The sequence below is a fragment of the Arachis stenosperma genome, chromosome 7, assembly GCF_014773155.1.
Source record: "Arachis stenosperma cultivar V10309 chromosome 7, arast.V10309.gnm1.PFL2, whole genome shotgun sequence".
Classification (NCBI taxonomy): Eukaryota; Viridiplantae; Streptophyta; class Magnoliopsida; order Fabales; family Fabaceae; genus Arachis; species Arachis stenosperma.
In genome coordinates this window covers 46,153,822-46,170,238 of record NC_080383.1, presented here as the reverse complement: position 1 = coordinate 46,170,238, position 16,417 = coordinate 46,153,822, and the positions used below count along the sequence as shown (strand labels likewise).

Below are 16,417 nucleotides of genomic sequence, written 5' to 3'. Positions count from 1 at the left end.
CGTGCCGAAAAGTGCAAAAAAGCGTACCGATAGCTTTTCGCCACGCTTTTTGAGCTATCGGCACGCTTTTCAAAGGGTCACATCTGCCAGCGTGCCGGTTGCTCTATCGCCACGCTTTTGTGGATCTATTGGCACGCTTTTTTTGTCGGCACGCTTTCTTTTCTTGCCACGCTTAAAAGCGTGGCCATAGGTCTTAACCTATAGGTATGCTTATAAAGCGTACCAAAAAATGCACGTATCGCCACGCTTTTAAAACGTGCCAGTATGTGTGCTTTGGGTACTCTTTAAAAGCGTACCGATAGCAGAAGATATGGCTACACTTTTTAAACGTGCCAATAGGATAAACGTATGAAGATATGGGTACGCTCAAAAAACGTGCCAGTAAATGAGGATATGGGTACGCTTTTAAAGCGTGCCGGTTGCCAAGTTATGGCCACGCTTATTAAGTGTGCTTGTTGAGCCCAAAATTAAGGAATAGCCACCCTTTTGAAGTGTGCCCATAAGTTTGGTCAGAATTTTTTTTTTATTAATCTTCCTAATATTTCTTGCAAAATTCATATATAATTTTAAAATTATAGACCAAAATAAAATTATATATATTGAACTAATCCAACAAATATAAACTTTCCCATAAAAAAGACATACATATAAAATTGTCACCATAAAAGTAGGTTTTGATGACAAAGTACCAAAAAATAAAGTCATAACAAGTAAATAAGAATTGTCATTCCAACAAATGTCACATATCTACTTCTTTTATATACTTAGTTACAAAATATGAAATTTCATGAGTAGTGTGATCATCCATTATGAGCTCCATTGTTTTTATCACTGCCCTGCAGAATTTTAAATAATCTTGTGTTAGTACATGTTATAAAAGCGACTTCAATTAAGTCCAACAAATCCAATTCCAAATCCAAATTGATTAAACATGAAAATGGCAAAGCAACTTTAATTAGGTCCCACAATCATATTCAGCCATTAGAACAAAAAACACATATCAAACACAAAAGCAAATAGTCCCCTATACATGGTCACAAAAGGAGCTGTTTACACAAGTTTCAAGGAGCTGTTTACACAAGTTTCAAATTATTGGGGCAGAGGAACAAACATTTACATGAGTAAAAAGGAATGCTTTAATTTTGACTAAAAGGAATTAAAAAGTTGACTCATTAAAAACTAAAAGGAATGCTACAATTCACAAGTGCATCATTATCATGCAATTGGTTTAGCTGAATGGTAAGCAACCCATCTGTAACTAAAATTCATATTCCTTTTACCTAGTTAATGCTACACTACCTCAGCCAGCAACATAAATTCGCAATCAACAAGAATCAATAGTTCTCAATTCTCAATTCAGCTAGTATAAATTCTCAATCAACAAAAATCAATAATTCTCAATTCTCAATTCTCAATTCAGCCAGCAACATAAATTCTCAATCAACAATAATCAACAATTCTCAATTCTCAATTCTGAATTCTCAATTCAGCCAGCAACATAAATTCTCAATCAACAATAATCATCAATTCTTAATTCTCAATTCAGCCAGCAACATAAATTCTCAATCAACAATAATCAACAATTCTCAATTCTCAATTCTCAATTCAGCCAGCAACATAAATTCTCAATCAACAATAATCAGTAATTCTCAATTCTCAATTCAGCCAGCAACATAAATTCTCAGTCAACAATAATCAACAATTCTCAATTCTCAATTCTCAATTAAGCTAGCAACATAAAATCAACATGAAAAACGAAATTCTATAATCTAAATCAAGGGAATGACAATAATACAAGGCTAGGACAGTTACTTACATTATCAGACGGTGGAATGTGAGTTGCTTCGGAGGAGTGGGGAGTATTTCTTGGTCTACTACTTGAGGCATCCAAAGGAGAATTTTGGGCTGCTTGCACTAAGGCTGCTACCTCTTCCTCACTCATTCCAGGATTGAGTTGGTGCAACATCACCTTTAATAGACCACAAACACCGTCCATCTTCTTTTCTAATGAATGCACCTTATCATTATATTCAACCTTCACTTGGCGAATCTCCTCATCCTTTCTAAGAGAGCTTTTTGTAATTGAAGTCCCATAACAACGGAGTCGACCTGGTTGGTCCTTTCCTAGCACTGCTACAAATGCATCCTCATGATTTTCCCCTGCCTCTATGCGGCTTTGAAGTTCATTCTACCAAAAGTAACCAGAAAAAAATACAAAGTCACATTAACTTAATATAAATACAAATCTATCTAGCATTCAAATTGTACAAATCCAAATAGAAATACAAAATAACTCACAATTGTTGTTTGTGTTTTAGCATCAATTTTTTTTCCATTTTTACTTGTGCGTGTTGCAGTGAAAACTTCAGCCCTTGATGGCTCTTCATTGTTCTCTTTAGAGTCACGCTGGAGTATGAAAAGAAAATTTTATATGAAGCATACTAAGTAGACAATATAACATGGATATAAAGGAGAAATCACAAAAAAATAATTTATGTTACCAGCTGCTTGCGCACTATTGCAAAATTTGTGGAACCCATTCGGTGTGGACATGTTTGCTTTGACCTATTTTCAGTATTCTTAACAGACATAGCCTAAATATAAACATGAAAAAGAGAGATTATTCTTAACGGACACATTTTCTTTCTCTTTGAAAATCACATCACCTTTTTTTGAAATAGCAAGTCTAATCACAAAAAAAATCAAGGATAGCTAAAAGAAATAGAAGACATAGCATTACCTTGATAGCGGGAAGACTCCAATACCGAATTAGCTTGCGAAACTGAAATTTAGGAATCTCTAATGGTCGGTTCTTTATCATTTCTTTCTTCGTGTTGTACTTTAAGAAATGTTCTTTTTTAATTTCACCCTTGTATTTCATCCTTAGTTACATTCCTGATGCTCACATCTGACCAAGCATGCTTCCATTTGAACTTGTTATTATCCCAATATCAAGTTAACACATTCAGTAGCAACAACTTTTGCTAATAATGTCTGAAATTCAATAAAGATAATTGAAAACAGAATGGAGTCAGAAAACTTCAGTAAGGGGAAAAAAACAATAAAAGGCAGGTTGAATATTGTCATTAATAGGTACTCAGCAACTTACTCTGCCAGTTCCAAGAGGATCGTACAGAAGAACGCTGGATCTCTTGCGTAATCCAGATGCAAAAAGATCTTTATGCAGTAGGGGCAACTAAAAATATAAAATTCAGAACAATTAGATATTCTGAAACTACAAACATAAACAGTATATCTGAGCTTGCTTATTATTTAACAAGCCTGAAAATGTTCTTGAACAAAAAAAAATCCTTGAAGGAGAAGCATATTATTTTCCATCAAATAGAAAAAGCTAAGATATACTAAATAAACTGAGATGATAGATAGCCGAGAAAGTCTCTTCAATATCCATTTTAACAGAATTTGCACTTTCAGGAAGCTATAACTAGGGATAAATAACAGTATAATTTTATTAATATATAAAAGTATAATTTAATTTTATTAATAACTATGCTATAATTGATTCCATTTGATGTGCGCACCTTTTTTGCAATTCGTGGCATTAAAACAACTTTAAACTTATTTAAAAGGAGGAATATGATGTAAATGTACTAAGATTCTCAATGGCATAATTTGATTGATACGTCAATATCTGCACATACAAGAGAGCAATGAACTAGTAAAATGCATATAAGCTTACCCATGGGTCCAGTCCCTGTCTCTCTGCTATAATCTATCAAGTCCTTCATACTATTTACCACTTCTGATATCTGCAAACATAAATAAGGTTGTAAAAGACCGATACTAATTCAAAAAAAGGATCAAAAGTGCACCATCTGAAACATTCTCTAAAACATTATGTACTGGAAAAGTAAGGTGAGTAAATGATTGGAAATGGATAAATACCTATAGGCAGCGCACATATCTCCTTTGTATATCCTAAATCATTTACTAATGGAACTTCCACACCAATTGATGGGCTGATGCAACAAACCTGGAAAAGAAGCATGTCAAGATACTTAGAAAAAGATATGCAGAAGCTTGTGGTAAAATGGAAAATCTAATTTAAAGCACAAGGTGATCAATGGAAATCACTAGCTAAAGCTAAACTATGGCACAGCCGGCCCAATAAAATAAAATAAAACAGAATAATAAAAAGAATAAGAAGAAAACGCGCACACACACAAGACAACAACAAAAAAGGAGAAAGAGAATATCGGGAAACAAGAAATGGTGGGTATAAAACAGGAAATGCACCATTATATCCTTTTCCACTTATACCCCCTATTAGAACACCTAATATGTGTGCTAAGAATTTAATTGAGTTAGGGAAAAGAAAATATTCAAATATAAATTCAGTCTGAACCATTTTCAAATGTGTTTTAGTCAAAGCTTACTTATATTTACAGATGGAGTAATGATTAAGAGATTCTAGGGCCAAAAGAGTATTTAAAACTCTAAGCAACACACCAGCCCATTATAAAAGGACTGCTTTTCTCCAGAAATCTAGCCTGTTCAAAGTATAGACTCTAGTTAACAAAGTTCTTGGTTTCTAAAAGTAACGCAGCCAGCTATTGCAACTGCTTTCAGAGATCTGGGAAAGTGTTTGAAATACCTATTGAGAAATGTCAATTCATCTTCATAACAAGAAATCTGTGATACTACAAGATTAAGTTCCCAAGTATTTACAGAGGAAAGATTTTAAGAGCTAGAGTATATGGTGCACGAAATTGTGATCACTACAACTTCGCACAACTAACCAGCAAGTGCACTGGGTCGTCCAAGTAATAAACCTTACGCGAGTAAGGGTCGATCCCACGGAGATTGGTGGTATGAAGCAAGCTATGGTCACCTTGTAAATCTCAGTCAGGCAGACTCAAATGTATAATGGTGATGAACGAAAATAACATAAAAGATAAAGATAAAGATACTTATGTATATCATTGGTGTAAGAGCTTCAGACAAGCGTATGAAGATGCCTTCCCTTCCGTCTCTCTGCTTTCTTACTGTCTTCATCCAATCCTTCTTACTCCTTTCCATGGCAAGCTCGTGTAGGGTTTCACTGTTGTCAGCAGCTGCCTCCCTTCCGCGCAGTGAAAGCTAATGCACGCACTCTGTCACAGTGCTGCCAATCACCGGTTTGGTTCCCTCCCCTACCGGAATAGAATCACTCTTTTGCGTCTGTCACTAACGCCCAGTAGGTTACAGGTTTGAAGCACGTCACAGTCATTCAATCATTGAATCCTACTCAGAATACCACAGACAAGGTTAGACCTTCCGGATTCTCTTGAATGCTGCCATCAGGTCCTGCCTATACCACGAAGACTCTGATCTCACGGAATGGTTGGCTCGTTTGTCAGGCGAGCACTCGGTTGTCAGGCGATCAACCATGCATCGTGCAATCAGGAATCCAAGAGACATTCACTAAGCCTCAGATGCTTGTAGAACAAGAATGGTTGTCAGTCACCTTGTTCATGGGTGAGAATGGTGATGGGCGTCAATCATCACCTTCATCATGTTGAAGAACAAGTGATATCTTGGATAAAGAACAAGCGGAATTGAATGGAAGAACAATAGTAATTGCATTAATACTCGAGGTACAGCAGAGCTCCACACCTTAATCTATGGTGTGTAGAAACTCCACCGTTGAAAATACATAAGAACAAAAGTGATCATTGGTTTCGGCCCCAAAGAGGGAACCGGAAGAACCAAGATCTGATCTAAGAACTAGATGTCCGAAGATGAAAATACAATAGTAAAAGGTCCTACTTATAGAAAACTAGTAGCCTAAGGTGTACAAAGATGAGTAAATGACATAAAAATCCACTTCCGGGCCCACTTGGTGTGTGCTTGGGCTGAGCAATGAAGCATTTTTTGTGTAGAGACTCTTCTTGGAGTTAAACGCCAGCTTTTATGCCAGTTTGGGCGTTTAACTCCCATTTAGGTGCCAGTTCCGGCGTTTAACGCTGGAATTTCTTGAGGTGACTTTGAACGCCGGTTTGGGCCATCAAATCTTGGGCAAAGTATGGACTATCATATATTGCTGGAAAGCCCAGGATGTCTACTTTCCAACGCCGTTGAGAGCGCGCCAATTGGGCTTCTGTAGCTCCAGAAAATCCACTTCGAGTGCAGGGAGGTCAGAATCCAACAGCATCTGTAGTCCTTTTCAGTCTCTGAATCAGATTTTTGCTCAGGTCCCTCAATTTCAGCCAGAAAATACCTGAAATCACAGAAAAACACACAAACTCATAGTAAAGTCCAGAAAAGTGAATTTTAATTAAAAACTAATAAAAATATACTAAAAACTAACTAGATCATACTAAAAACATACTAAAAACAATGCCAAAAAGCATACAAATTATCCGCTCATCACAACACCAAACTTAAATTGTTGCTTGTCCCCAAGCAACTGAAAATCAAATAAGATAAAAAGAAGAGAATATACTATAGATTCCAAACTATCAATGAAACTTAGCTCCAAATTAGATGAGCGGGACTAGTAGCTTTTTGCCTCCAAACAGTTTTGGCATCTCACTTTATCCTCTGAGGTTCAGAATGATTGGCTTCTTTAGGAACTCAGAATCCAGATAGTGTTATTGATTCTCTTAGTTAAGTATGATGATTCTTGAACACAGCTACTTATTGAGTCTTGGCCGTGGCCCAAAGCACTCTGTCTTCCAGTATTACCACCGGATACATACATGCCACAGACACATAATTGGGTGAACCTTTTCAGATTGTGACTCAGCTTTGCTAGAGTCCCCAATTAGAGGTGTCCAGGGTTCTTAAGCACACTCTTTTTGCCTTGGATCACAACTTTATTTCTTTCTTTTTCTTTCTTTTTCTCTTTCTCCCTTTTTTCGTTTTTCTTTTTCTCTCTTTTTTTTTTGTATTCACTGCTTTTTCTTGCTTCAAGAATCATTTTTATGATTTTTCAGATCCTCAGTAACATGTCTCCTTTTTCATCATTCTTTCAAGAGCCAACAATTTTAACATTCATGAACCACAAATTCAAAAGACATATGCACTGTTCAAGCATACATTCAGAAAACAAAAGCATTGCCACCACATCAAACTAATTAAGCTAGTTTTAAAGATGAATTTGAAATCTTGTACTTCTTGTTCTTTTGTGATAAAAACAGTTTTCTTTTAAGAGAGGTGATGGATTCATATTCATAGCTTTAAGGCATAGACACTAAGACACTAATGATCATAAGACACAAACATGGATAAACATAAAGCACTAAAATTCGAAAAACAGAAAAATAAAGAACAAGGAGATTAAAGAACGGGTCCACCTTAGTGATGGCGGCTCTTTCTTTCTCTTGAAGATCCTATGGAGTGCTTGAGCTCCTCAATGTCTCTTCCTTGTCTTTGTTGCTCCTCTCTCATGATCCTTTGATCTTCTCCAATTTCATGGAGGAGGATGGCATGTTCTTGGTGCTCCACCCTTAGTTGTCCCATGTTGGAACTTAATTTTCCTAGGGAGGTGTTAATTTGCTCCCAGTAGTCTTGTGGAGGAAAGTGCATCCCTTGAGGTATCTCAGGGATTTCTTGATGAGAGGGGTCTCTTGTTTGCTCCATCTTCTTCTTAGTGATGGGCTTGAGGTCATGCCTTCTCAGTTGAACCGGCTTTGGATGCCATAAATGGTTATGGAAAAACAAAAAGCAATGCTTTTACCACACCAAACTTAAAAGGTTTGCTCGTCCTCGAGCAAAAGAAGAAAGAAGAGAGTAGAAGAAGAAGAAATGGGGGAGAGGGAGATGGCTTTGTGGTTCGGCCAAAAAAGGGGAAGAAGTGGTGGTTTATGAAGGATGGATGTGAGTGGTGAAGAGAAAGAGATGTTGAGGTGATTGGTGAATGGGTGAAGAGGAAGAGAGAGAGTGGTGGGGTTGGTGGGGATCCTGTGGGGTCCACAGATCCTGAGGTGTCAAGGAAAAGTCATCCCTGCACCAAATGGCATCAAAATCCACGTTTTGAGCCATTTCTGGCGTTAAATGCCGGGCTGGTGCCCATTTCTGGCGTTTAACACCAGGTTCTAGCCCTTTACTGGCGTTTAACACCAGTCTGGTGCCCCTTTCTGGCGTTAAACGCCCAGAATGGTGCCAGACTGGGCGTTAAACGCCCAACAGCTAGCATTACTGGCGTTTGAACGCCAGCTTCTTCTCCTCCAGGGTGTGCTGTTTTTCTTCCTGTTTTTTATTCTGTTTTTGCTTTTTTTATTGTTTTTGTGACATCTTATGATCATCAACCTACAAAAAAGATAAAATAACAAAGGAAAATAGTTAACCATAAAACATTGGGTTGCCTCCCAACAAGCGCTTCTTTAATGTCATTAGCTTGACAGAGGACTCTCATGGAGCCTCAGAAATGCTCAGAACCGTGTTGGAACCTCCCAACACCAAACTTAGAGTTTGAATGTGGGGGTTCAACACCAAACTTAGAGTTTGGTTGTGGCCTCCCAACACCAAACTTAGAGTTTGGCTGTGGGGGCTCTGCTTGGCTCTGTTTTGAGAGAAGCTCTTCATGCTTCCTCTCCATGATGATAGAGGGATGTCCTTGGGCCTTAAACACCAAGGATTCTTCATTCACTTGAATGATCAACTCTCCTCTATCAACATCAATCACAGCCTTTGCTGTGGCTAGGAAGGGTCTGCCAAGGATGATGAATTCATCCATGCACTTCCCAGTCTCTAGGACTATGAAGTCAGTAGGGATGTAATGGTCTTCAATTTTCACCAAAACACTCTCTACAAGTCCATGAGCTTGTTTTCTTGAATTGTCTGCCATCTCTAATGAGATTCTTGCAGCTTGCACCTCAAAGATCCCTAATTTCTCCATTACAGAGAGGGGCATGAGGTTTACACTTGACCCTAAGTCACACAAGGCCTTCTTGAAGGTCATGGTGCCTATGGTACAAGGTATAGAAAACTTCCCAGGATCCTGCCTCTTTTGAGGCAGTTTCTGCCTAGACAAGTCATCCAGTTCTTTGGTGAGCAAAGGTGGTTCTTCCTCCCAAGTCTCATTTCCAAATAACTTGTCATTCAGTTTCATGATTGCTCCAAGGTATTTAGCAACTTGCTCTTCAGTGACATACTCATCCTCTTCAGAGGAAGAATACTCATCAGGGCTCATGAATGGCAGAAGTAAGTCCAATGGAATCTTTATGGTCTCATTTTGAGCCTCAGATTCCCATTGTTCCTCATTGAGGAACTCAGAGGAAATTGGTACACGCCCACTGAGGTCTTCCTCAGTGGCGTCCTCCTCCTCTCTTTCCTCTCCATATTCGGCCATGTCTATGGCTTTGCACTCTCCTTTTGGATTTTCTTCTGTATTACTTGGGAGAGTGCTAGGAGGGAGTTCAGTAACTTTCTTGCTCAGCTGACCCACTTGTCCTTCCAAATTTCTGATGGAGGACCTTGTTTCATTCATGAAACTTTGAGTGGTCTTTATTAGATCAGAGACCATTGTTGCTAAGTCAGAAGTATTCTGCTTAGAACTCTCTGTCTGTTGCTGTGAAGATGATGGAAAAGGCTTGCCATTGCTAAACCTGTTTCTTCCACCATTATTGTTATTGAAACCTTGTTGAGGTCTCTCTTGATTCTTCCATGAAGAATTGTAGGTGTTTCCATAGGGTTCTCCTAGGTAATTCACCTCTTCCATTGAAGGGTTCTCAGGATCATAGGCTTCTTCCTCAGATGAAGCTTCCTTAGTACTGCTTGGTGCATTTTGCATTCCAGACAGACTTTGAGAAATCAAATTGACTTGTTGAGTCAATATCTTGTTCTGAGCCAATATGGCATTCAGAGTGTCAATCTCAAGAACTCCTTTCTTCTGACTAGTCCCATTGTTCACAGGATTTCTTTCAGAAGTGTACATGAATTGGTTATTTGCAACCATTTCAATCAATTCTTGAGCTTCTGCAGGCGTCTTCTTCAGATGAAGAGATCCTCCAGCAGAGCTATCCAAAGACATCTTGGATAGTTCAGAGAGACCATCATAGAAAATACCTATGATGCTCCATTCAGAAAGCATGTCTGAAGGACATCTTCTGATTAATTGTTTGTATCTTTCCCAAGCTTCATAGAGGGATTCTCCATCCTTCTGTCTGAAGGTTTGGACTTCCACTCTAAGCTTACTCCATCTCTGTGGTGGAAAGAACTTTGCCAAGAAGGCATTGACTAGCTTTTCCCAAGAGTCCAGGCTTTCTTTAGGTTGAGAATCCAACCATATTCTAGCTCTGTCTCTTACAGCAAAAGGGAATAGCATCAGTCTATAGACCTCAGGGTTAACCCCATTAGTCTTGACTGTGTCACAGATTTGCAAGAATTCAGCTAAGAACTGATGAGGATCTTCCATTGGAAGTCCATGGAACTTGCAATTCTGTTGCATTAGAGAAACTAATTGAGGCTTAAGCTCAAAGTTGTTTACTCCAATGGCAGGGATAGAGATGCTTCTCCCATAGAAATTGGGAGTAGGTGCAGTAAAGTCACCCAGCACCTTCCTTGCATTGTTAGCATTGTTGTTGTTTTCGGCTACCATGGGTTCTTCCTCTTTGAAGAATTCTGTTAGGTCCTCAATAAAGAGTTGTGCCTTAGCTTCTCTTAGCTTTCGCTTCAAGGTCCTTTTAGGTTCAGGGTTGGCTTCAACAAGAATGCCTTTGTCTTTGTTCCTGCTCATATAAAAGAGAAGAGAACAAGAAAATATGGAATCCTCTATGTTACAGTATAGAGATTCCTTGAGGTGTCAGAGGAAGAAAAATGGAAGACAGAAGTAGAAAATTCGAACTTATCAAAGAAGATGGAGTTCGAATTTTGCATTAAGGAATAGAGTTAGTCCAAAAATAGAAGGATGTGAGAAGAAGGGAAGTAATTTTCGAAAATTTAAGTAAAAGATTTTGAAAACATTTTGAAAAACACTTAATTGATTTTCAAAAATAAGAGTGGAAAAGAAATCAAGTAATTTTTGAAAAAGATTTTAAATTAGAAATCAAAAAGATATGATTGAAAACTTATTTTGAAAAAGATGTGATTGAAAAATTATGGTTTTAAAAAGATATGATTGAAAAGATATGATTTGAAAACAATTTTAAAAAGATATGATTTGAAAACAATTTTAAAAGATATGATTTGAAAACAATTTTAAAAAGATTTGATTTGAAAAACATTTTAAAAAGATTTGATTTTAAAAATTAATGACTTGCCTAACAAGAAAAGATATGATTCAAACATAAAACCTTCCTTAACAGAAAAGGCAAAAAATGTTCAATCAAATCATTAATTGTTAGTAAGTATCTTTGAAAAAAGAAAGAAATTGATTTTGAAAACATTTGATTGAAAAGATATGATTTGAAAAAGATTTGATTTTGAAAAACTTTGAAAACTTGAAAAAAAATTTGATTTTGAAAACAAAATCTTCCCCCTTTGCCATCCTGGCGTTAAACGCCCAGAATGGTGCACATTCTGGCGTTTAACGCCCAAACTACTACCCTTTTGGGCGTTAAACGCCCAGCCAGGCACCCTGGCTGGCGTTTAAACGCCAGTCTGTCTTCTTCACTGGGCATTTTTGAATGCCCAGCTTTTTCTGTATAATTCCTCTGCAGTATGTTCTGAATCTTCAATTCTCTGTATTATTGACTTGAAAAAATACAAATTAAAAATATTTTTGGATTTTTAATAATGAGGAATAATCAAAATGCAACTAAAATCAAATAACAATGCATGCAAGACACCAAACTTAGCAGTTTGTATACTACTGACACTAACAACATGAGAATGCATATGAGAAACACAAAATACTCAAGTCAATAGAATTCAAAGATCGAAACAAGGAAATCATCAAGAACAACTTGAAGATAAATGAAGACACATGCATAAATTTGAAAAATGCAAGAAGAACAGAAACATGCAATTGACACCAAACTTAAAATGAGACACTAGACTTAAACAAGAAATATATTTTTTTTTATGATTTTGTAATTTTTTTGGCTTTTTTCGAAAATTAGGTGAAAAGGAAAATAAAGGTATCAAAATTCTAAATGAGAATTCTAGGAATCATGCAATGTTAGTCTAAAGCTTTAGTCTAAAGGAATTAGACATGGCCGGCTAAGCTTCAGCAGGACATTGCATTCAAGAGCTAAATTGATGATGATCAATCAGCTTTGGTGATGATAAGAACATCACCTTGAAACACTAGAATTCATCCTTAAAGAACTCTGAAAAAAAAATACCTAATCTAAGCAACAAGATGAACCGTCAGTTGTCCATACACAAGAACAATCCCCGGCAACGGCGCCAAAAACTTGGTGCACGAAATTGTGATCACTACAACTTCGCACAACTAACCAGCAAGTGCACTGGGTCGTCCAAGTAATAAACCTTACGCGAGTAAGGGTCGATCCCACGGAGATTGGTGGTATGAAGCAAGCTATGGTCACCTTGTAAATCTCAGTCAGGCAGACTCAAATGTATAATGGTGATGAACGAAAATAACATAAAAGATAAAGATAGAGATACTTATGTATATCATTGGTGTAAGAGCTTCAGACAAGCGTATGAAGATGCCTTCCCTTCCGTCTCTCTGCTTTCTTACTGTCTTCATCCAATCCTTCTTACTCCTTTCCATGGCAAGCTCGTGTAGGGTTTCACTGTTGTCAGCAGCTGCCTCCCTTCCGCGCAGTGAAAGCTAATGCACGCACTCTGTCACAGTGCTGCCAATCACCGGTTTGGTTCCCTCCCCTACCGGAATAGAATCACTCTTTTGCGTCTGTCACTAACGCCCAGTAGGTTACAGGTTTGAAGCACGTCACAGTCATTCAATCATTGAATCCTACTCAGAATACCACAGACAAGGTTAGACCTTCCGGATTCTCTTGAATGCTGCCATCAGGTCCTGCCTATACCACGAAGACTCTGATCTCACGGAATGGTTGGCTCGTTTGTCAGGCGAGCACTCGGTTGTCAGGCGATCAACCATGCATCGTGCAATCAGGAATCCAAGAGACATTCACTAAGCCTCAGATGCTTGTAGAACAAGAATGGTTGTCAGTCACCTTGTTCATGGGTGAGAATGGTGATGGGCGTCAATCATCACCTTCATCATGTTGAAGAACAAGTGATATCTTGGATAAAGAACAAGCGGAATTGAATGGAAGAACAATAGTAATTGCATTAATACTCGAGGTACAGCAGAGCTCCACACCTTAATCTATGGTGTGTAGAAACTCCACCGTTGAAAATACATAAGAACAAAAGTGATCATTGGTTTCGGCCCCAAAGAGGGAACCGGAAGAACCAAGATCTGATCTAAGAACTAGATGTCCGAAGATGAAAATACAATAGTAAAAGGTCCTACTTATAGAAAACTAGTAGCCTAAGGTGTACAAAGATGAGTAAATGACATAAAAATCCACTTCCGGGCCCACTTGGTGTGTGCTTGGGCTGAGCAATGAAGCATTTTTCGTGTAGAGACTCTTCTTGGAGTTAAACGCCAGCTTTTATGCCAGTTTGGGCGTTTAACTCCCATTTAGGTGCCAGTTCCGGCGTTTAACGCTGGAATTTCTTGAGGTGACTTTGAACGCCGGTTTGGGCCATCAAATCTTGGGCAAAGTATGGACTATCATATATTGCTGGAAAGCCCAGGATGTCTACTTTCCAACGCCGTTGAGAGCGCGCCAATTGGGCTTTTGTAGCTCCAGAAAATCCACTTCGAGTGCAGGGAGGTCAGAATCCAACAGCATCTGCAGTCCTTTTCAGTCTCTGAATCAGATTTTTGCTCAGGTCCCTCAATTTCAGCCAGAAAATACCTGAAATCACAGAAAAACACACAAACTCATAGTAAAGTCCAGAAAAGTGAATTTTAATTAAAAACTAATAAAAATATACTAAAAACTAACTAGATCATACTAAAAACATACTAAAAACAATGCCAAAAAGCATACAAATTATCCGCTCATCAGTATACTGAACCAAAATGCTTCTACTTAACCACACTGCTGCAATGTTAAAAAGCTTTAACGTAAACATAATGCTATATCAAAATAGTTACTCCAGAAATTGGTTTGGGCTTTTGCTTTTCAGAAAGAGACTCATTTTCTCACTATATTGAAAACAAAATACATGTAGTCAGTGAACAGAGAGTGAGTGTGTGTTGTGTGTGAGAGATAGAGAGAGAGAGAGAAAGGGGGAGGAATACCTGTAATGAGTTCCTAAAAGACCAGAGAAACTTTCTCCTTTCAGGTCCGCAGGAAGTACTTGATCCTAGAACAATTTTACAAAAAGAAATAACACAAATCGGTTAAAATAGTATTTAGCTTAACACACACTAATAACAAGGCTTTTTGCAAACCAGGGTTACCAGGATTTGCCAGAGAACACAGAGGAACACAGAGACAGAGAACACAGAGGAGCATAGAGACAGCGGTCCAAAATGGGAAGAAAGACTTACCAGGGTTTGCGAGAGACAGAGACCGCTGCGTTGAGGGAGGGCCAACGAGGGTTGCGTTGATGGTGAGACAGAGACAGAGGGCCAACGAGGGTTGCGTTGAATGGCGATGGTTGAGAAACAGCAATAGGGTTCGACGGTCGGGTGCGAGGGTTACACGAACGGCATGGGTGCGACGGTCATTCGCTTAGACAGATGAGGATGACGGCGATGAAGGCGATCAACGGTCATGGTGCGATGAAGGCGATCAACGATTTTCGGTCACGGATGGCTGAGAACGGCGCGGGTAACTAAGGCATGGCTGAGAAGGTCACGGAGATGTTGATTGAGGATGAAGACGAAGGCGATGAGTGATGAACGATGAACGGTCATGGAGATTTGTTGGAGGACGGCGCGGGTTACTTAGCTTTTAGGGTTTTTTTTTTGTGAGTGGGTTACTTTTGATTGAGGGTAATGTATGTGATGAACTAATGTCATGTTGTTTCAGGGTAAGCTAACGAAAAAAAAGCTAAGTGTGGGAAACTAAATTTTGGGGGGAGGGAACTATGGGTACGTTTTTTTTAGGGTGCCCATGGACAATTGAAACACAAACTAGTCACGCTTTTTAAGCGTGCCGGTTTCTTGATATGGCCACGCTTTTTAAGCGTGGCAGTAAAAAAACGTGGCAAAATTTCAAGTCATTGGCCACCCTTGTAAAAGCGTGTCGATTTCCCTCTATCGCCACGCTTTTTAAGCGTGCCAATAAAAAAGTGTGGCCAAATTTCAAGTTATTGGGCACCCTCTTAAAAGCGTGCCGATTTTCCTCTATGGCCACGCTTTTTAAGTGTGGCAAAAAAAAGCGTGCCCAAATCACAAATCAGTGGCCACCCTCACAAAAGCGTGCCCATAGACCACTTTTGGGTACGCTTTAAAAGCGTGGCAAGAAAAAAGGGTGCCGACAGGCCTTTTTTCTTGTAGTGTACTAATGATCATGAAGTAGAGACACAAAACATAGATGAACATATAACATAAAAACCGAAAAGCAGAAAAAATAAGAACAAGGAATGAATCCACCTTAGTGGTGTCTTCTTCTTGAAGGACCAACAATTTCCTTAAGCTCCTCTATGTCCCTTCCTTGCCTTTGTTGCTCCTCCCTCATTGCTCTTTGGTCTTCTCTAATTTCATGGAGAATGATGGAGTGCTCTTGATGTTCCACCCTTAATTGTTTCACATTGTAACTCAAATCTTCTAGGGAAGTGTTGAGTTGTTCCCAATAGTTGTTGGGAGGAAAGTACATCCCTTGAGGCATCTTAGGGATTTCATGATGATGAGCTTCCTCACGCATCTCTTGAGATCCGTGGAGGATCTCTCTTGTTTGCTCCATCCTCTTCATGGTGATGGGCTTATCCTCTCCTATGAGGATGTCTCCTTCAATGATAACTCTAGCTGAGTAACATAGATGGCAAATAAGATGAGGAAAAGCTAGCCATACCGTGGTGGAGGACTTTTTGGCTATTTTGTAGAATTCAAGAGAGATAACTTCATGAACTTCTACTTCCTCTCCAATCATGATGCTATGAACCATGATGGCCCGATCCACAGCAACTTCGGATCGGTTGCTAGTAGAGATGATGGAGCGTTGGATGAACTCCAACCATCCTCTAGCTACAGGCTTGAGGTCCAGTCTTCTCAGTTGAATTGGCTTGCCTTTGGAGTCTCTTTTTCATTGAGCTCCTTCCATACATATGTCCATAAGGACTTGGACCAACCTTTGATCAAAGTTGACCCTTCTAGTGTAGGGGCGTTCATCTCCTTGCATCATGGGCAAGTTGAATGCCAACCTCACATTTTCCGGACTAAAATCTAAGTATTTTCCCTGAACCATTGTAAGATAATTCTTTGGATTCGGGTTTACACTTTGATCATGGTTCCTAGTGATCCATGCATTGGCATATAACTCTTGAACCATTAAGATTCTGACTTGTTGAATGGGGT

At 38.8% G+C, this 16,417-nt stretch overlaps 1 non-coding gene across 1 annotated transcript; it reads left to right on the top strand.

Moving 5' to 3' along the window:
- Nucleotides 1-10,030: 10,030 nt before the first annotated feature.
- LOC130942473 (small nucleolar RNA R71) lies at nt 10,031-10,138 on the top strand. The gene has a single exon (XR_009071043.1). It is a non-coding gene; the product is annotated as a small nucleolar RNA R71 (small nucleolar RNA).
- The last annotated feature ends 6,279 nt before the right edge of the window (nt 10,139-16,417 follow it).